Source organism: Lepidochelys kempii, chromosome 5, assembly GCF_965140265.1.
Source record: "Lepidochelys kempii isolate rLepKem1 chromosome 5, rLepKem1.hap2, whole genome shotgun sequence".
Taxonomy (NCBI): domain Eukaryota; kingdom Metazoa; phylum Chordata; order Testudines; family Cheloniidae; genus Lepidochelys; species Lepidochelys kempii.
The window spans coordinates 12,394,682-12,416,564 of NC_133260.1; positions in this window are offsets into that span (position 1 = coordinate 12,394,682).

Here is a 21,883-nt window from a genome sequence, read left to right on the forward strand (position 1 = left end):
TTCAGTCATTCAATTTTTTGAAAAATTACTACAGACCTCAAAATCTTTGCCACGAACACTTGTGTCCGTTTATAGACACATTGCTGACCCCTGTGGAGAATCCACCATTTCCTTGGTAGTTTGTTCCAATGATTAATCATCCTCACTGTTAAAAATGTGAACCTTATTTCTAGTTTGAATTTGTCTGGCTTCAGCTCCCAGCTATTGGTACTAGTTATGTCCATCTCTGTTAGATTAAAGAGCTTTCAGTATCTGGTATTTGCTCCCTGTGAAGATACTTATATATTGTAATCAAGTCACCTCTTGGTCTTCTTTTTGATAAGCTAAATGTAGCGGGCTTTTTCAGTCTTTCACTGTGAGACTTTTTTTTCTATTCCTCCAGCAATTTTTATGGCTGTCTTCTGCACCCTTTCTAGTTTTTCAGAATCCTTTTTGAAGTGTAGACACCAGAACTGGATACAGTATTCCAGTATCGGTGTCACCAATGCTGGAAACTGAGGTAAAATCACTTCGCTACTTCTACTCACTGCTCCCCTGCTTATATATCCAAGGAGGGCATTAATCCTTTTTTGCCACAACATTGCACTGGGAGTTCATGCTGAATTGCTTGTCCACTATGACTTCTAAATATTTTTCTGTGTCACTGCTTTCCAAGATCAGTTGAATTCCATATCTACTTTTCCATTATTTTACCTGGGTTGATTAACCAGCCTGTATTACCCAGGTCATTCCACTTGCCCTTTTTGAATATTGGCGTAACATTAGCACTCTTCCAGTCTTCTGGGATTTCCCCAGTTGTCTAAAGTTTCATTACAAAATTAACATAAGTAGGCCAGAGATCTTCTCAGTCACCTCTTTTAGGACTTTTGGGTGCAAGTTATCTGAGATGCTTGTACTTTAGTTTGTCATTGTTTCATCCACTATTTAGCCTTTGTTGCTATGGAAAGGCAGATTTCACATTTTATGCTGAACACCATCAAATTAGAGCTCAATCTGATTTCCTCGAGTAAGGAGGCCACAGTTGAAGGCATTCCTCCAAAAACATTCTGAACCCTTCTCCGAATAGCTTTACCTCTGTCAGGCCCACAGTATCCCTGTTGAGCTCAGCTGTCTTGGTAGGTTGTAGATGGAGTATGGTCCAGAATATTGAAACTTGGGTATCTGAAGTTAGGAAACTAAATAAAAATGGGCTTGTTTTCAGAGGTGCTTGGCATTTCTTAAAATCAGGCATTTATTTAGGTACCTAACTTTAGATATCCAAGTTTAAAAATTTTGGCCATGACCTCTAAAGTATCCAGCCCCTATTCCATTAAAGACCTTAAAGTTTATGACCAGGAGATCAGGACAAAATAGAGAGGCTGCAGAACACTGATATGATATGGTATCAAAGATTTTTATACCATCTTTCTCCACTAATAAAGACACTGCACCTTTATATTGCATCCACCTTGGTATGAACAAAATGAAGTGAAATCCCTTGGCCCATTGAATTCTGAGAGGGTAAATATGGTGCCATAGCGAGAACAAACCTGGGACCTTCAGAACAGGCCTCTTATGCATGAAATAAAAGAGCAGCTCCATTAACTGATAAACGTAGTAGATTCTTATCATCTCTTAGGATGAGCAACTAGAAGGAGACAGGACATATTGAGCCAGTGTGTAAGAAGAAATTCCTGACGTATAGCCAGAGGCCAGTTTATATGTTCTGATGCGAATGAGATCCATGTTTATTAAAATAAAACTTGCATGTGTATGTGCATAATAAACTAGTTATTTAAGGTCGTCTTTCTGCTGTGTGCAAGTTCTGCAAATACAATGTGTATGGGTGGTGGGGGCAACTGTTGGTTTTTTTCGTGGTGCGGGGTGTTCTACTCTTACACAAAGAAATGTGTTTCTTTTGGTTTTTGCTTTAGCAATGTTGTGATGTTAAAAACCACATTCAAAATATTTCAATCAAGAAAAATATTACTTCCTCCTGCCCCCACCCCTCCAAAAAGATAGAGGTAGCCATGCCTCTTACTCTTTGTCCAGATAGGGTGTTAGGATTTGGCCAGCAGTCTAATCTGTATTAATACAGTTTGGGTTTACGCAGTGGGTCATCCTTAATGTTTAGTGAGCTGAAACAAGAATGGAAGAAAATGATAATGGAAAGGCTTGTTTAAGAAAAAGAAAGCATAGATGGCTATAACTGAGATGATTGGACTCGCAGTGGATATTACAGATATTTTGCCTAAGCCAGATTTTGAAGCCTTTGATATGAGATATGCATGATCATCAGAGCAGGCCTTTCTAGCACAAAAAAACTCTTGTAATGTTTGAATATTGGCATATGTTGATGACAGCTGCAGAAGACATGGGCGGGGAAGGGGAGAGAAAGAGGGAAGCTGTACCATTCTGCCTAGACTTGGCAGAATTTGTTGTTTTTTTTTTAAAATAATTGTGACATATCAATGTTTATTTTAAAGCTTTTTCATTTTTATCAATTGAAATTCACAGTTGCAGGAAATTATTGGGGGTCAGATAATGACAGGCTAATTATTTAATACTGTAAGACATTGACATTCAAAAAGTTAAACTTTATAAACATTAAAAAACAAATTGACAAAATCACACATCAAAATATAAAAGGCAAATATCTTTAAATCAATCTATACTAAGTTCTCAAGCAGCATTTTTCTTTCTTTGCCTCTTTGTACGTTTCATTTATTGTGGATGGAAATATTTTTTGTCCATTTGTGTGTGCAGTGAAATCAACATTTACTGACCTTTACCTACAAAAATCTAATCCTTCCAAGCCTAATTATGTCTTTGTTATAGATAATGGCAGTGCAGGAGATCCTGCAAAGACTAGCGAGCCAAATTCAGACCCTGTCTTTTGGGGGGATTTTTTTTTTAACTACATAACTGGCTAAATAAATGCTACTGTTCTTTTGCTCCTGTTAGCCTTGCAGAGCCAAAGCAGAAAAGAGGGAGTGAGCTGGTCTATTTCTTACCATGTAACACCATTAGAATGGATTAATAGGTAGGCTAGTCAGTTGTACCTGTGCAGCCCCACTGCTACCAATGGGGGTGTCTCCGTGGTCCTAAGTTGCAGAGAATGGGGTTTCACAGGTGCCACTGAGGATGTGCTTTGAAGAAAACCATGTTGCACATCTGGCACTGAGGACAGAATTTGTCCCACAGAACTTCTAGTCCAGATGATGATGCAAGAGCTAGAAAGAACCCAGATTTCTCTCAGATCCAAGGCAAGTATGCAAGGGTTGTCAGTTAAGGAAAAAAGTCTTTTTTACTTGTAAACTGAGCATGTTGGATACAGAAATCAGAGATGACAAACACAAAATCACACTCTATGGTTAGTCTTTCGGTGCTGAGCAGCACTGCATGGTTACTGAAGCAGTTTGCTCCTTTTATTCTGACCCAGCCATCGCAGCCTCAATGCAAAGACCTTTTCACAGGCCTCTTCCTGCTCCATGGTGGACACCCAGGTCAGGGATAACGCATGCTAAAAAGCAAGAACCACTTCCGTTGACTCTAAGCCCTTCACGAACATATTTGCTAGGTCCCTAGCACACAGCAGACCTGTAGAGTGCCCATCCCAAAGATCTGGCAATGGATCCCTGTTGTCTAAAACAGTAGAGCTAGACACATTCAGAAGTGATTTGAACGGAGATCTGTACTACCTTACAATGGTGCCGGTGATTTTGATACGCTTAGCTACTGGGTGTGACAAATTATTTGATATATTAGGGGTGCACACTGGCCTCACAGAGTGTGCACTTTTACACACCCAGTTGCACACTTTCTGCGCCTACTTAATGTCCTTGCATGTCAGTTCCTCTCAGTTTGCTGTGAGGCTTAGTTCACGTTTGGAAAGCATTTTGAGGCCATGTGATAAGAGACTGAGGAAGAGAAAAGTGCTGTCATCGGTGGTGAAAACAACTCAGCCCTTTCACAGATCCCGTCCTCATCTCTGGAAGACCCCGTTATAAACCCACATCTTTATACTTGACCTGTTTCTTCCTTTGGCATAGATTCTATACCCAGAGCAGTCTTTGATACAAGGGCTTCCTTTCCACTTGACTATTTCGGTGCGTGCACAACTTTGCTTTCATAACTAGGTTCATTTCTACCTTCAAGTCATTTAAGAGTGTCAGCAGCAGCTTGAATGTGGCACTCTGCCCTCTGAGCCGATAACAATGTGCTCCAAGGCCCCAGAGTGGGTCTTCTACTCTGTGATGTTCTGGATTCTCGTCCTCGGGGGAATACATTACCACCTACAGTAGCAGAGTATTTTTCCTCCCCCATTAATAATTGTCTTGGGAAGCGATAATTAAAATAGGTTTGCAGGCTATGAGGGACCTCTGTCGACCCACCCCCCTCCCACACACACACCTACTTTTGGAGCTGAATGAGAATTTATATGCATATTTTCAGAGAACTCCTGAAGGTTTTTACACCCTTGTTATGTTCTCGTTGTCACGAAGCAAGAAGTAATTTTCTCCATTTCATTTTATTATACTGTACGGGCCAAACTATTATACGTGGTGCTGAAGTTGCACCAGTAAAGTTTCCTCGTGCACCCAGCTAAGAACTGCCTGCATAAAATGGGTTATTTTATGAGATGGGCAGGGACCTGTGTAAATCTGGGTTCACTTCCTGGTGCTGTCACAAACTTCCCATGTGACATTGGCCAAATAGGATTGGATAGGATACAGAGGGCCCTAGACAAATTAGAGGATTGGGCCAAAAGAAATCTGATGAGGTTCAACAAGGACAAGTGCAGAGTCCTGCACTTAGGACGGAAGAATCCCATGTACCGCTACAGACTAGGGACCGAATGGCTCGGCAGCAGTTCTGCAGAAAAGGACCTAGGGGTGACAGTGGATGAGAAGCTGGATATGAGTCAATAGTGTGCCCTTGTTTCCAAGAACGCCATTGTTATTTTGGGATGTATACGCAGGGGCATTGCCAGCAGATTGAGGGACGTGATCGTTCCCCTCTATTCGACATTGGTGAGGCCTCATCTGGAGTACTGTGTCCAGTTTTGGGCCCCACACTACAAGAAGGATGTGGAAAAATTGGAGAATGTCCAGCGGAGGGCAACAAAAATGATTCGGGGACTGGAACACATGACTTAGGAGGAGAGGCTGAGGGAACTGCGAATGTTTAGTCTGCGGAAGAGAAGAATGAGGGGGGATTTGATAGCTGCTTTCAACTACCTGAAAGGGAGTTCCAAAGAGGATGGATCTAGACTGTTCTCATTGGTAGCTGATGACAGAACAAGGAGTAATGGTCTCAAGTTGCAGTGGGGGAGTTTTAGGTTGGATATTAGGAAAAACTTTTTCACTAGGAGGGTGGTAAAACACTGGAATGCGTTACCTAGGGAGGTGGTGGAATCTCCTTCCCTAGAAGTTTTTAGGGTCAGGCTTGACAAAGCCCTGGCTGGGATGATTTAGTTGGGGATTGGTCCTGCTTTGAGCAGGGGGTTGGACTAGATGACCTCCTGAGGTCCCTTCCAACCCTGATATTCTATATTCTAAATGATTTGACTTCTCTGTCTGTTTCTCATCTGTAAAATGGGGATATCTCCTTTTTTCTATTCTTTGTGTGTCTGTCTTCGATGGTATGTTCTCCAGGGCAGGGACTCTCTCTTATTATGGATTTGTATTGTGTCTACGACAATGGGATTCATGTCAGTTCAACCAATTATCTTTGTTGGGATCTCTAGGTGCTACTATAACGCAAGTAGTAATAGTGACAACTGGCATCTAGTGCTATCATCTGACTTGCTCCTGCAAATGCTTGGCCAAGGTAGGAACCCTTTACTCCCACTGGAGAATGCTTGACTCCGGTGAGTCACCTCCTTGGAACTGACAGACTGCTCATGAATAGCTGTGAGTAAGAGGTCCATAATCTGCACTGTTGCGAGTCTAATTTTTGCCCCAGTTATACCGGTGTAACTGCTCCATCCTCCGTGACTTAGTGCCCTGTCTCCATTTGCGTATCCAGCTGTGGGTTTCGCAAGCAGAAAGTTGCATGTGCATCCACAGAACTTGCCCTTCTGGCACCCAAATTTCAGTATAAAATGGCCTTTAATAGATATCCTTCCATTTTGAATTTTAAAAGAATAAATGAAGCAGTGGAAAATAAACATATCTCCCATTTTTCAAACCCTAGTAGTTTTTAACTAACCCTTATATTATTCATAAGATGTTTTATATTACTGTTCGTTTGAGCTGCTAGAAATCATAGATCAGTTCCTAAACCACAGTGTCTTTATTATGAACACATAAATCATGCATGGAAAGGCCCTGACAGTTGATGATGTAAACTATAAGGAAGCAAAGCCCCCAGGCAGTGTAAAAAATATATGTCACAAGCAAAGAAATATGTCATCTCTCTTTCTTTTCTTATGGGTATTCTTGGCTTGTCATTATCTGGGAAGATTTTTTTTTTTTGCCCTTGTTTCCTTTATTTAAATGACGTTAGCACCAAGATAATTTGCAATGGTGTTTCAAAAAAAGACAAATGGAGCACAGCTTCCCACATTCGTATGCACCCCCAAGAATGAATATGTTATTTATACTACTCTGTCTGGCTTAAATAGCAGCTCTGTTGTGACCCCACTTTGATCTCCATTATACCGATGAAAATCAGAACTAACTCAATGTCAGTGGAGTTTAGCTGGCACAAGACTAGCGTAAATGAGATCAGAATCAAACTCATTCTTTTTATAATGCCACTGAAAAATACATCCTTGAGTCTGGATTTTTGTTTTTGACAAATACTTGACTTTTTATCAAAAATCCGAAAACCAAAATGTTTCAATATTGAACAACCAAAAATCAAGACACATCAGCCCCAAAACTGATTTGGGGGGGGCAAAACTGTGAAAAGCAGGGGTGGGGGCAGTTGCTGGCACAAAAATATTTAATATCTTCCATTTAAAAAAAATTCTTGAGGAAAGCAGCCACTTGGTGAGTATTCAGTTAGTCAAAAAAACAAGTTTCTGTTGGTGGGGGAGGGTCGTTTTGATGGATATTTTTTGTCCAGGCCTGTTGCATGATAGAGAGGAAATGAGAGCATCAGTAATGAGGTATTGACCTATGACCCCTTGCTGAGCATACAGAGTGAGGATAAAAGGAGGATGCCTGAATTTGGCCTAAAGAAAAATTGCAAGTTTTGCTAAGTCTTGCGCTATGTACATACACCAATATTTTCAAAAACAAGTACCTAAAATTAGGCTCCAAAGGTAATGTATATGCAGCTAAATAAATGCTGAGGACCCAGCAGCTCCATAGATGTCTAGATTTGTGTGCACACTTACTAAACTTGTGCGAGCAAAACAACTTAATTGCCATACCTGAATACAGTTACGATAACTACATGTGGCAAAACTAGGTTCACAAATGAATGCATAACAAACTCATACACACTTCAAGTGAACAAGGGATGTTTGAGTGTTAGGGATTTCTGAAAGACAGGCCACTTATTTAGGAGTTTAACTATAGACTAAGGAGCCTAACTGTAACCACGCCAGCCACTTTCCATGCACCCCATCATGGCCTAAGGTCATGCTACAGGCAACCTGCCTCCATTTTCCCTCTGGGACTGTTCAGTAAACTCAAAACACTTTTGTCCATTCCCATCCTTTCTTGGGTTCTGCTTTGTCAAATTAACAAATGTTCAAAATTAAGTTGAAGTCCATCCATTCTCCCAGGCCTTTCCTGTCTGTTGTCTCACTCCCCAAGTTTCAGGTTTCTCTGCTGGAACCTACTGGCTCCCAGAAGCCCCTGTACACCTTGAAAATGCTCTCTGTAGGGTGCTTCCTGATTTAGCCAGCAACTCCCAACCCTACCTATCTGGGGCAACTCTCCAGGTCTCATTGTCTCCCTTGCAGGAGCTTTCTCACTCTCTGAAATCTCTCTGCAATTTCCTGAGTAATCTCCCTCTCTACAGCTTCCTGATATTTTTTATACAGAAACAGCTAATCTACCTCAGGTGTGCCTCTTTAGTAATGTGGGTTGGCTAGCCCCAAGCCTGCCAGCCTTTAATAGATGAGCTGCCCTATTACTTTAGGCACCCATTCTTGAAAACCTCTATTTTTTGTGCTTATATGGAAGTCTCTACTAAGATATTAAGAACAAACTGAAGTCCCCCTGAAGTCCAGTGTGGTCATTCTGTTTCCCTTCTGTAGTTTCAACTGATTAAGAGCATCTTAAGCTGTTTATGCAGCATTGCTGTAGCCTGTTAAACAGCTGTCCCGTTCCATCTCAGAGATGGCAGCATTTAGGTGGAGTTCAATGGTATACTTGATATAGTGTTCTGATGGTATAGTTTGTGATGTGTTTTCAGATCCTTCTGGATGAAAGGTGCTAAGTTATTGTCGTCATTGGCTACATCTATACTGCTGCTAGGAGCATGCTTCCCAGTGCGGATCAATGGACACGTGCTAGCTCTGCTCAACCTAGCATGCTAAAAATAGTTGTTGACTATCGCATGCTATTTTTAGCATGCTAGCTCGAGTCTGTCTACCTGTACTGGGATCTAATGTGTATCCAAAATCACACAAGAAGCATGTGGCAGAGCTAGAAATTAAACACAAATGGTATTATTCCCAGTCCAGTATCTCAACCTCACCACCCTCCTTCTTCACTGTGGACACAACCATGTTTGTGCTTTCTATATTATCTCCTACAAACAGACCACCTTCCCTGAGCTGATCTTCATGCACAGCGCCCTCTTCTAGGTCCCTCTTTCAGATGCACCACTCTGTTATGCCTAGCGAGCTAAAACAATTCATTTTCTGTAGTGATTAGGGGGTTGGGGCACATGACTTACGAGGAGAGGCTGAGGGAACTGGGGTTATTTAGTCTGCAGAAGAGAAGAGTGTGTGGGGGGGGATTTGACAGCAGCCTTCAACTACCTGAAGGGGGGTTCCAAAGAGGATGGAGCTCGGCTGTTCTCAGTGGTGGCATATGACAGAACAAGAAGCAATGGTCTCAAGTTGCAGGGGGGTGATCTAGGCTGGATATGAGGCAACACTATTTCACTAGGAGGGTGGTGAAGCACTGGAATGGGTTACCTAGGGAGGTAGTGGAATCTCCATCCTTAGAGGTTTTTAAGGCCCAGCTTGACAAAGCTCTGTCTGGGATGATTTAGTTGATGTTGGTCATGCTTTGAGCAGGGGATTGGACTAGATGACCTCCTGAGGTCTCTTCCAACCCTAATATTCTGTGATTCTATGATTCTAATACATGTATCCACAAAGGAAAAAGCTCGCTCTTCTGTCATCATTCTCTGCCATCAATCTTGCTGAGTAACTATGTCATCTTATTGATTTCTCCTCCCTACTGTTTTGTTGCCCACTTATGTCATGTCTAATATTAATCAATTGTAAGCTCCTTGGGTCACCTTCTTTTGGCTTTGGGAGGTGCCTAGTACATCTTTAGGTGCCATGAGAAAGGAATAATGATAATAATAAAAACGTGAGCACACAACTGAAAATTACATGGGAAGAGCTACATCAGTCTGGGGTGTGAAAAAGCACACCTCATCTGATAAATTTGTGCTGATGGAAGAGTGCCTCCTTCAACTAAGCTGATATTGTTCAGGGAAGTGGTGTTTCTGTACTGACTGAAAAAAAACCTTCTGTTGATGTAGGCTTCATCTACATAATGGGGATATGCCAACATAGCCATGTCACTATAGTCTTAATAAACTGATGTGAGTCCACCTTATAAAAGGGGCAGTAGGGTAGCCTGGAAGGGGCATGGAAAGAAAGAAGATCTATCATTCTGTATGGCAGAGCAGCAGTCAAAATTCAAGTTTTACCCTCTTGCTAATACTAACTGCTGGGAATTCAGATCAAAATGTGTAAAAGGGGGAAGTTGAAAGTGGAATCTGCCATGTGTACTAGTTTCTTCTCTCCTCCTTCCAAAAGGCATCTGTGGATTCTTTTCCATTAATCATTTTGTTTCATCTCCTCTACCGTGTTGATTTACAAGAAAAGGCAGGTTAAATGCCAAATCAAATTTTGCTGCTCAACTAGTAAGATAATTAGTATCTGATATGTAAAGAGGAAGAATCACAAGAAGCAACACTAAAAGCATGAGTGTGGGATTTATGACAGTATTAATGGGAAGCCTCAATACGGTGAGAATCAGCCACACTTGCATTTTGTTCTTTCCTTCTTGCATTCTGTGAAATTTCTCCTCGGAATGCCCTTTACCAGGAGATTTCACACTGATGAAGGAGATGAAGCAAAGAGGAAAGAAAAAGCAATTTAAAGAGATAAGCTGCTTATCTGTTTTTAGTTGGGTTGGATTTGCTGCTAGGTGGAGGTGGATGGTATCTAAACAAGAAGTGTAAAAGCTTGCAATGCTAGAAAAGTTTCTAGATGTGCATCACTGCCAAATACCCCATGGTACATCACTCCATGTTTGTGAGTTGCTGTTAGCCAAATCCAGCTATATTTCATTTTGCATCTCTAAGGCTTACCATGGTTTGGTTTTCGGATTCAAGGGACTTGTCAAGCATCCATTAAAATTAATGGAAAGATTTCCGTTGAGTTCAGTGGGTGCTGGATCCAGCCCCAAGTTTGGGTAGAGATGGGCTAAAGCAACAACATTTGAATCCAGATTCTGATTTTTATCTCCCCAGAGTTGGGGCTGTTCAGAGCTGAGGTTTTGGTTTAGCCTATTATAAAATAGCCCTTTGGAAAACAAGGATCCAGGTTTGGACTTCTAATAACCTGAACACATGGGGAAGATTGAATCCAGGGCTTTGGTTCAGCTCATCCCAGTTGAAGAACATAAGTGTTTGATGCACTTTTTATGATGAATTAGCAGAAAAATATGGGGGAGAGATGGAATTTTAAAACCGATGTATAGTGGATACCTTTACAATTCAGCATGCACTTCCCAAAGTATCTATGGAAATCCGAGCATCTTTCTATGCTTAGATTAGAGAAGATGGCAGTACCTCAGCCACCCTGGAGCAACAAATGTTGAATTTTTAATACATCTTGCTTTTGAATGGTTCAGACAATCTTTGTTCTGATTGACTGATGAATACTCCTTCCCTTGGAATTATCCCCCTGTGAAAGCACATAATGTGGTTACTGTGTGTATTCTCTTAATTAATTCATGAGGCCACACTCTTTAGAAGTAATGATAATAACAACAGCTCTTACCAGATGATCGAGTTCCCATTGTGGACAGAGAATATACACAGAGATAAAGTCTCCACTTATGCCCATCTAAGTATCTCAAGTTAGGTTGATTGTGTTGTTATTCCAACAAACACTCCACCTAAGCTTGGCTGTTCCTAAAGGTTTCCCTGTAAGACCTTTCCACCCCAAACCCTAACTCCCTTTGCCCTTAGCAGAGGTTCCTGCGCCTCATATCCTGGTTGGGAGCTAATTGAACCCACCTGCAAGTATGAGTTAGCAGTAACTGCACTGCACTTTTATGAAGCCCCTAACAACGTAGTGACTGGATAGATATGACTCACCTAATTATGCAGGTTCCTAGAGTCTGCCAAACTGTTACATAGCTATAAATCTCTTTAGGTTGGCATTAATTCAGGGAGTATTTATCACTGTGCTATGATTCATGGATTTGAAGGTCAGAAGGGACCATTATGATCGTCTAGTTTGACTTCCTGTATGACACAGGCCAGACTACATTTCACCCAGCGGTTCCTGCATCTAGCCCAACAGCTTGATGTGGTGCATCGGTAGTCAAGTTACTACTTGAGAGAAGTGTCAGATTGATAGAAAATCTCTCTTCATCCATGCAGCAGGCACATCTCCGTGGTGCAAGCTTTTCCCCCAACACTGCTCCTTGATCCTCTTACCCAATGGTAACAACATTCAGTCACTGCCAACCAGATCTGCCTTTGAACCGGAGAAAGGTTCTGTTGCCCTTAATTAATCATCTCAGCCATTACGTCCCCGTCTCCATTTTTTTTTTCTTATGCACTTTGTAGCATCCTATGTTGTGCCATTTCATAGGGAAGGTCAGTCCTTAAAGGCGGTTCCAAAGTTGCTCGAAATGTAGGAGTTGCTTTTACCCCAGCCCTTCCCCCTTTAAATATCTTATGTTGAAACCCAATAAATGCTGAGGCAGCTTGAACTGCATTCCACGCAAGCTGGAAAGGAGCTCAGCTGCTGGGGATTTACAGAGGTCCTCTTCTGAGACAATTAATTCCTCAGGTCAGCTTGGCCCTTCCCACTCTTTACATCTACCCAACACTATGAGTTCTGTTTGGGTCCTAAAATACTTTGCTTATCCCACTGGTGAAGTTCCTTTTAAAAAAAAAATGTTGCTCCTGTCACTAAATACAGGGCCTTGGCTGCCTTTTATGAGTATTTAAAGGGATCCTGTCAGGTTACAAATTATGGGCCAGATTCACTAGAGCACTGCTTAGGTGACACCAAAAAGTTGTAAACCCTGGTTAACTGGCCAGCTAACTCACGTTCGGAACCGCTTTGAATCAGCGGAATGGCACAAAGTAGAGGAAATATGTTGGTCAACCTGGCCTTAAATATGTATGTGTAATCTCCTTATATGGTGATATGTGTAATTATCAATCTGTGAGGCCTTTATTTTGTGTATTGCAGCTTTATATTTCCAAGCACTCTTATATGCAGAGAAAGCAACCATGTTATAGAGAAGACACATACTATCCTCTGTCAAGAAGATGTTATTTTTATGCTGCTATTTTCCCCAGTCTATACAAGTCATTGTAGGCTGACAGTACATGCTTGCTGTATGCGTATGGAAGAATATAACATTTTGCTTTGTCAAAAATAGCACCTCGGTGTATGAAAATCAAACCAATTTGAAGAGTCATGTTGCCTTTTTGTCATTTGTGGCTGGTTTACATTTTGCCTCTGGCCCATCTTGGATAATGAAAGCTGGGCTGATCAGTTTGATACTGTAGCTCTCAGGCCCTCGCTTCCTGCCTCTCATTCATTTGGAGTGTGTGACTAAGTCTGGCCTTGCCACATGTGCTGTAAGAAAGCTTCTCTCCTCTCTGGAATTCTTCACCATTCAACAAACTTCTGCACAATGGACGGTGCCAGCAGCATTTAGCCTTAAGATAGCTGGGCCAGCCCTGTAGCTGTGAGCTCTCCTGCCAGGATGGGCTGGGAATGGGACACTTCTCATTGAAGTTCAGCCACTTTGGAAGCCCTGCAGGGCAAACATCAAAGACAAATACTGCCAAGTTTCACAGGGAGCTGGGTGGCTTTAAGCAGGCTCTAAATCAGTAACAATAAGTGAAAGTGCACTGTGAAAGGGCGGGACGTAAACTACAACCTCATACTGAGATGGATATTATCCACGAGTCAACTCAATCCAGCCTGTGGCAGTGACATGGAGGATTGGCCAAAAAAAAAAAAAAAAGCGGGGAAAAAAGCAGCAGCTCAGGTCTTCAGCCCTCGCTTGGCATTTTCTGATGTATACACTCTTTTTCTCCCTGTATTTAACCTTGGCTAGCCCTAGTACAAAACAAGGAATATAAATGCTGTTTTGGAGCCTCAGCCCACAATCCTCCCTTTCCTCGGTCAGCCTCTCTTCATTCTAAATCAAAAACCAACCATGGAGTGCTGCTTTGAGCCCCCAGGCATGCCCCACTCATCACTTCTCTCCATGTCTCCCGAGCACATTAAAGAATCAAGCCTTGGGCTTGCCATGCATACCTGTGTGGAGCACTGAAAAACAACCACCGTCAAATGGAGAGAGTGAACTTGCTGCAGAGATCTAGTTTGGAATATTAACAATAATGACTTTATACAGCACCTACCAGCCAAATATATCCCAGAGCGCCTCACAATCTCATCGTACAAGCTGACTGTGCTTCCAGCTCGTCATGGAGTCAATGGGAACCACAAGTGTGTATCTGCAAGTAGCATTTTTTTTTTGTGGGGGGGGGGATATAACAAAAAAGAAAGGGGAAAAAAACACCCAAGAGAGAGACACACAAAGCAATTGTTTTATCTGCTGCTGAAGTGTCCACCCTCTCTAGGGTGAAATGCAGCAGCTGTTTCAATGTGCAACAGTTTAGAACTGGGAGCAAAGAACCCTGCATACAATAGAAAATGCAAGGAGAATTTAGGTAGATGGAACGTGTCCATCCATGTTGTGGCTGGTCCAGGGCACTCTTGCGAGAAGTGCACTGAGTTTAATCCCTGTAGAACAGCTTGCCTGCAGCTGGTCAGTCTTTCTCCTATGAGCTGTTTTTCCTATGAGCTCTCTCACAGATTCATAGATATTAAGGTCAGAAGGGACCATTATGATCATCTAATCTGACCTCCTGCACAATGCACGCCACAGAATCTCACCCACCCACTCCTGCGATAAACCTCTCACCTATGTCTCAGCTATTGAAGTCCTCAAATCATGGTTTAAAGACTTCAAGGTGCAGAGAATCCTCCAGCAAGTGACCCGTGCCCCATGCTGCAGAGGAAGGCAAAAAATCCCCAGGGCCTCTTCCAATCTGCCCTGGAGGAAAATTCCTTCCTGACCCCAAATATAGCGATCAGCTGAACCCTGAGCATATGGGCAAGATTCACCAGCCAGATACCCAGGAAAAAAGTGTCTGTACTAACTCAGATCCCACCCCATCTAACATCCCATCACAGGCATTGGGCCTATTTACCATGAATAGTTAAAGATCAATTAATTGCCAAAATCATGTTATCCCATCATACCATCTCCTCCATAAACTTATCAAGTTTAATCTTGAAGCCAGATCTTTTGCCCCCACTGCTTCCCTTGGAAGGCTATTCTAGAACTTCACTCCTCTGATGGTTACAAACCTTCATCTAATTTCAAGTCTAAACTTTCCGATGGCCAGTTTATATTCATTTGTTCTTGTGTCCACATTGGTACTGAGCTTAAATAATTCCTCTCCGGTATTTATTCCTCTGATATATTTATAAAGAGCAATCATATCTCCTCTCAACCTTCTTTTAGTTAGGCTAAACAAGCCAAGCTCCTTGAGTCTCCTTTCATAAGACAGGTTTTCCATTCCTTGGATCATCCTAGTAGCCCTTCTCTGTACCTGTTCCAGTTTGAATTCATTCTTCTTAAACATGGGAGACCAGAACTGCACACAGTATTCCAGGTGAGGTCTCACCAGTGCCTTGTATAACGGTACTAACACCTCCTTATCTCTACTGGAAATACCTCGCCTGATGCATCCCAAGACCACATTAGCTTTTTTCACAGCCATATCACATTGGCGGCTCATAGTCATCCTGTGGTCAACCAATACTCCAAGGTCCTTCTCCTCCTCCGTTACTTCTAATGGATGCGTCCGCAGCTTATAACTAAAATTCTTGTTATTAATCCCTAAATACACGTCCCTACACTTCTCACTATTAAATTTCATCCTATTACTATTACTCCAGTTTACAAGGTCATCCAGATCCTCCTGTATGATATCCCGGTCCTTCTCTAAATTGGCAATACCCGCTCCCGCTCCCTTTAGGATCCTTTTCAACCTCAGGTCTACATCCCGTATCTTAGCACCTGGAAGACAGCACACCCTTCTATTCTCTGGATCAGCTCTGGTTACAGGCCTGTCTATTCTTCTCAGTAAGGAGTCCCCGATCACGTAGACCATGCCTTTTCCTGGTGAAGGTGCTATTCTCCAGTCTATCCCCTGTTCCCTCTGGCTGCAAGTTCTTTCCATTCCTATTCTCCCTTGCAATCCTCTTCAACCCATCCTGTATCCTCCTGGGGCTCATATTTGGTGTAGTTGCCATTGACTTCACCTTTTCCTATAGGACTAGCTGCTCTTCTCTTCTTCCTTGCCCTTCCACCTTCAGTGACCACCTGCTGAGCCCCTTCTTCATTTTCCAACTCTGCAAACCTGTTCTTGAGCTCTATTTCTCCTTCACTAGCCCGTCTTTTCCTCTGCCTGGTTCTCTTAGTCACATGCTTCCACTGTCCACTTTCCTCACCTAGCAGGCTCCCCTCAGAATTGTTCAGTTCTGCTTCCATCTGCAAGTCTGGAGCTTTTCCCTTCAGCTGCCTCATATCTTTGCTCCATAATCTGCAGATGAAGCAGGGTTGGCTGGGGTAGTTCTTAGATGGACTATGTTTAAGGAAATCTCAGGGAACTGTGCTGGTTATTCAGTATTGATCCAATTCCTCGGCATGGCATTGTAACTGTATTACATCTAAGTGATGTGTTCACTTTTTAAGGTGGTATAACAGCCATAGACTGGACATCTGGCAACAGGACACTTGCCCAATAGGCTAAGTTCTCTAGGCCCCAGAGCTGTTCCACTCACTCTTGTATGTATATTTCCAGACAGCATTCATCACGCCGTCAGCTGTTGACAGGCCCAGTGATCCCAATCCCACTCCCTGAATTGTGAAGAAGGCCAGGTGAGATCTCACAGCCCAAACACCTATAATATATAGTAGATCTTGTAGATAGGTAAGGAGAGACTGGCAATAGGAAAGATTCGTTGATGCTGTAACAAGGTGCAGGTGTGTAACATGAGACCTCAATATACATGTGAATGTGGTGGAGTAGGGTATGGGGGAAGAGCAAGGAGGCATGCAGTGTGGAAGACAGGCATATGAATGGACAGGGAGTGTGGATGGTGGGTGTTTGAGACCAACCTACCAGATAATGAAGATGGGGAAGGAAAGAGTGTGCATAGTGGAAGACAGAAGAGATTTTAAAAGGTAGAGACCAGATATGAAAAGAGAAAGAAAGGATGGGAAAGAAAGAAAAGAGATGAAAACAGAGGAGAATTAAGTAGTAAAGGAAATCAGATTGAGCTAAGAGAGTCACGGGAAAAAAATACATCATGAGATTGGACGATGTAATGAAGGAAACAGTTGAGTGAAGGCCGGATAGTGAAGAATGAATAACAGAAGGAAATGCAGTGAGTGTTTTTTAATCTTCTAGTTTAATACCAAAAATGTAATAATAAAATAACAAACAATGCCATGTTATTTAAGTGCATAATCAGACAGTTCCTTCGTCATTTTAAACCAGTATAGCTCCATTAACTTCAGGAGAGCTTTGCAGATTTACACCAGCTGAGGAATTGGCTCAATAGGTATATACATTAGAGATGTAATTACAAGCCTGAACAGGTAAAGTGGTTTTCAGGATCAGGGCCAAAATCTCTCCAACTGGGCACCACTTAAAACACGAAATTCACATAGGAAAAGCCATTCCCTCACCAATCCGGGAAGATGCTATCTAAAGGTCTGACTATACCACTTGCATACAGACCTGGGTGTAGTGTGCAGATCCTGGTACTGGAGGCAACTCTGGGGAAGCCTTGTGCCTTGGATGGAAGCTATTCCCTTAATAGCTGGTTGAATTTTTCAGAATTTCAATTTTTCAACAAACTTTTTTAGTTGAAATTTTGCTTTTGGACTGAATTTTTTTTCTGGTTTCCTACAACCTATAGAGCGGATAGGAATTTTTCAATTTTCAAAAAAATTGAATTTTCAAAGGTTTGAGTGGTGATGTTTTTTTTTTAATATAATCAATAATCATTTCTTTTTAATTAGGGATATTTTTAAAACCAGTTCTACTCTCCTGCTCTCCCTTGGGCCTTTTGGAAACAGCTTAGCTGAGAGTAAGAACTAGGTTCACATTTTCACTGAAAACTTGAACTAAAGTTCATTACATCAGTGTTTTTCTAAACTTTGGCTAGTTGAGTCCCTCCTCCTGGAAAATGAAAACAAGCATGTCCACCCATTTAATCCCCATCATGCGGCATTAAAGGATTATGTTTATTTTAGATTTTCATAATGTGATGCATCCTCTTCTTGACATTTCGTGTATCATCATTGGTATCATATATATTGTCATTGCATCTACAAAGGCAGTCAAGTCAAGCGTGTTGTTCTAAGTGTCTTAACCATTCAATAGCTGAGGGAAGGACATTGTGCATGTCCATAAGGGAACCAAGCAGTCCTTGCCCATGGGTGCAGCCTGCAAGTATGTGGCCTACACCTTCTAACTGTCCACAGCAGCAAAGTGGAGATTCATGAAGGACCCACTTATAACATTAGCAGCACATCAGAACAATCACTTCAGGTATGAAGTGAACTTTACACAAAGATAGCATGGAAAGTCAAAACCAGGGACTGGATTGTCATGGGATAGGCATTGGCTATGTTTGAAGCTTGTTCTTGCCATCTAGTATGCTGACTGGAGGTGAAATCAAAGTTCCTTATGGGAATTGTTCATTGAAAGGAATGGGGAAGTTCACACCTCTGAGTTATTGGTTTCAGTGTGTCTGCAAACTCACTCAGATGTCATTTCATCCATTATACTCATGTCATGTTTTGAAAGTTATTTTCTGAACCTTAAGAACTGAAAGCTGAGACTGCAGAACAAAGTTCTCTGTGCCCCTCAAATAGCTCTTCATGTCTCCCTGGGGCACAGGCCTCACACTTTGGGGAATGCTCCATTACTTAATGCTAGTTTTTAAATGCTCTCATGTTAACCCTAGGGATGAAGTTGGAGCATTTCAAGCTCTGTTAATGGAAGAGACTGCTGATCATGTTGCTCATGGCTGAAGCCTTATTCATCCATAAACTTTGCTTTTTGTTAGTTCTACTTTAAATAGAAATTCAAATGTGAATAGCATTTTAAAAGGGAAAACAAAGTCATGGGAATCCAATCATCTTCAAGCTTTGTCTAGGCTAAGGAAATAAATCATGTTTTAAAAGATGTAAGCTAACACCATTTTAAACCTAATTTTCCACCTAGTGTAGACACAATTTAACACTTTAAAAATGTGTGAGCTGGCTGTGGCTACCCTAGCCTCTCTCACATATTAGTCGGAGCTCATCTCAGTGAGCTAATCTTTTATTAAAAACATGCTATAGCTTTCTACAATACATTATAACAGCGCTGTTACAAGCAGTATATATTCAAATTCAGTGGGACTTTATAGGCATGCCAAGTCATACAAATATGGCCACCATATTGAGCACGTCAGCACTTTTTGAAGACAGACAACGGTACTTCGCAAGTTTGCCCTCACTTAACAAACTCCCTGATTGCATCATTAGGAGGGATTTATGGAATTGATCTGATGAATTTACTGGAGAGAGGTGCGGATTTTGGTTCACAGTACAATATCTTTATGTAATTCTAACTGAGTAGACAATGTCTCTAGAGAGGAGCAAAATAGTTTGTTTTGTGTTTTAACAAACAAACAAACATAAAGCTAAAAAGGTTTTATTCTCCTCAGTCCATGAGAGCTGAAGGGGAAATTACTGGTTTGGGAACATGCCCAATATTTCAGCCATTATTCCAGTTTTAGTTCTTTATTTCCTTTTTTCATTCTTAGGGGGAAAAATACTTTAATAGTTCTAAGTGCATTCTGGCTGCCGTGGCCCGGGACCTTATCAGACCTCATAGGTTAAGCATGGATAAACCTTGTCAAAATATAGATGGCAGATGCCACAGGAAAGTAGTATCAGTGGTTCAATAGTTGGAACCTTTCCATTGGACTCAGTGTTGAACCAACACCAAAGCATATGCTGCTAGAGGTGCCTTCTTTCAAATGGCGCAGAAGTCTGGGGTGCTGATTACTTATAGTCTATAAAGATTCCCTGAGAGTTTTTGCAATATGGATCCAAGCAAAAGTATAGGTAGGTAATTATGTTTCTTTAGATTCTACTTGTAGTTGAAGCTAACAGTGCTGGTCACGGTATAAAATTCTAGATCGAATAGAATAGTTTCAATGAGAGAGAAGCATTCTTCACTTTCTAAACTGCCATGTAGTGCTGCTATGTGTTGTCAAACAATAGCAGTGTTCTATCCCAGAAATGCATGATGTAATCCATGCACCTGTAAGGTTGCATTCTACCATGTGCCATGAAATTCTGCACGGGGATGGGGGGGGGGGGAATGGAGTGAGTTTTGACTCGTGGAGTTGCCTTGAGATTATTTAGATTATTATTGGAATGGTAAGAGCATCCTCCTGGCCATCCAACTAGCAGGTGGTTCAGTTCTTCACAAGGACAAGAACTTCTGCACAGAGACCCAGTGTCTCCTCACTGCTCCTTTGGTTCTGCCTTCCCTTGGATGACTTTACCATGCAGCCTTTTCTGGAGATTGCACCAAAATGCTCCTGAGAGGGTGAAGTTGAAGTCTACAGCAGTATTGCACTGCAGTTGCTGAGGTGGCTGACGGATGTTGTATCTTGGTCATTAAAAAACCTTATTGGGTTTCTCATGCTTTGCCTTTGGTTCTTTCCTTTGATCTCCCTTCATGCACACTAGCACTAGGAGTACAGGTTATTAGGCCTCCTGAGAGAAGTATATTTTGAGGAGCAGGAGGAAACGCTGTAGGTAGGACCAGAAGGGGTTGCAGGGAAGGAGGCCCAGAGATGAAGGGTTGATTGGCTTTGCAGCTTTCCTGGAGTGAATGGGCAAGATGAGTGAAAGGCCAGGGCAGTAAGGTAGGAAGAGGCTGCAATTTGTAAGGCTCTGAAAGCTGAAGAAGTCTAAGGTGGGTATTGGGGAGGACAAGAATATGTTGTTTGCCTTTACGGAGCTGGGTGCTCTATCTATGAAGTCAGTGAGTAGAGTTCAAATTGACCTTACAGCTACAGTGCTGGGAAAGCTAGTTGTAAAACTTTGTGAAGTGCGAATTTCAAGTAAATTTGTAACAAACCAGTTTAAATGCTGCTGACTATTAGATTGTACATTAGCAGAAGGGTTTAATCCCATACCAATATCTTACCCTTGCCATAATGAGGGGCTTTTCTTCAATGACTCACCAATTAGCAATGTTTTTATTATTGGGGTCATGCAGAAAGTACAGAACTGCAGAATGATTGCCATGCTACATGGCAGCTTGGCCATGCATTAAGCCGATTATTAATCAAGCTCCTAACAAGCCTGTTAGCCCTATTCTTTCCAGTAGGCTGAACATCCATCAATGAAGACACTGTCTTAAGTGTCAAGCTTGCATGGTGCCTCTGTTATGAGCTAGATTTTAAAAAGGCAGTGCTCAAGTGTATAGAAAGATGAATATTTATCTAGGGTCCATTTTTTTTGCAAAGCTAATGCAGAGGGGAAATAGGTGCATGGGGCCTTTCTGTTGGCTTTCTCTCACTTGCAGCCCCATGCCTTTTCTATGCTGCCTCCCACATTGGGAGGTGTCCTCTCCTTACTCCCTTGAATCCATCCATAAATAATCTTGGCAAAATATTCACCTGATGTACATTTTTGTATCTCCCTTGACTTCAAAGGGGCTATGCTGATTGACACCAGCCACAGAGCTGGCCCTTATTTTATCAAGCCCAAGTGACATCATAATCACTATACTCGTGAACTAGATTCTTTGTAAATAAAGCTATGCTAAGAGCAAAATTATTTTCCCTTCCTAGGGCTAGGGTCACCAGGGGGACTTGGGTATTGCAGCAACTAACTTTTAGGCATCCTGCCCCTTGGTAGAATCCACAGCCCCTGGTTAGGCAGCCAGGCTCCCAATACAACACACCAGGAGAGTTAGGCATCTAAGAAAGGGATTTGCTGAACCCAGCATTCCAAGCAAAGGGGCAGTGCTTAGGATCCAAGCTGAAGGGAAGGGCCTACCTCCATTTGGGATTCACAGCTGTGAACCCTCTCCTGGAGTTACTCACTGAAGCCAGGTCAGCCCTTTCTCATGGAAAAACCAAGGAGGTAGTGATGTCCATGGGGGAAGTCCTCTTATTTCCACTTGGACAAAGTTCCGAGCCTGTATTGGTGGGTCCCACGCTTCCAGGTGGATCCAGTGGCCTCAGAAGCTCGCTAAGGCCCTCAATATGACTACCCTTTCTCAGTATAGCAGCAAAGGTCGCAGCTTATTTAGCTACTTTCATCACAGGCCA